Genomic DNA, 789 nt, shown 5'->3' with positions numbered 1-789 from the left:
TATTACTATTAAAAAAACCATAGGTTTTATTTGAATAGTAAAATTAAAAATTATTATTGTTGTTGTTGTTGTTCTTTTCATTATTTTTAATATTATTTATATAATTATTAGTAAATTTGAAAAGAAATTATTACTATTAAAAAAAATAGTAATAAGGTCACACTTGGGTACGATATGGCCCCATTTCAGGTACTAGGTTCTGGGAGGGATACCGATTTAATGCTCTTGGGTTTAATATTTCAGCGGATCCAAGGCTCTTAGGTCAGGGATCCAAGTCTTTAGGCCACCATGTTCAAAACTCTTGGATTTGATATAGTATCCAAGTTTATAGTTCTTGGATCTAGCATGATAATCAGATCTATTTTGTTTAAGTCTTGTATGACTACCGGACTCAAAAGGTTTAAAACATTATCTATATTCTTGATTTTTTTATATTTTCTTAAAAAAAATTATAATAACACACTACAAAACTTAGATAAATATACTATTCTTTCATGAAATCTCATCCTCACAAGATTCTCTTCAGGTTCAAATTTATCTTTGTAGAACTGAACTGTATAGTGGGATATCATATTCATATTTTATCAACTTACATCAAAACTAATCTTTAAAAAAGCATATAGCAGTAGGTGGCCAGTAACCATTTCGTAGGTAGTCCAATGGTAAAAACTTGAAATTAAAAAGTTTGCTTCCTTGTAATTTTAAGTTTAAGTCCTGAAGTTACTAATATTGATAACAATTAAAGACTTACCTAATTATTAACTTTAAGATGAGTAAAGATTAGTTAAA

Source organism: Populus euphratica, unplaced genomic scaffold (assembly GCF_000495115.2).
Source record: "Populus euphratica unplaced genomic scaffold, PopEup_1.0 scaffold3319.1, whole genome shotgun sequence".
Taxonomy (NCBI): Eukaryota; Viridiplantae; Streptophyta; class Magnoliopsida; order Malpighiales; family Salicaceae; genus Populus; species Populus euphratica.
This window is presented reverse-complemented; position numbering follows the sequence as displayed.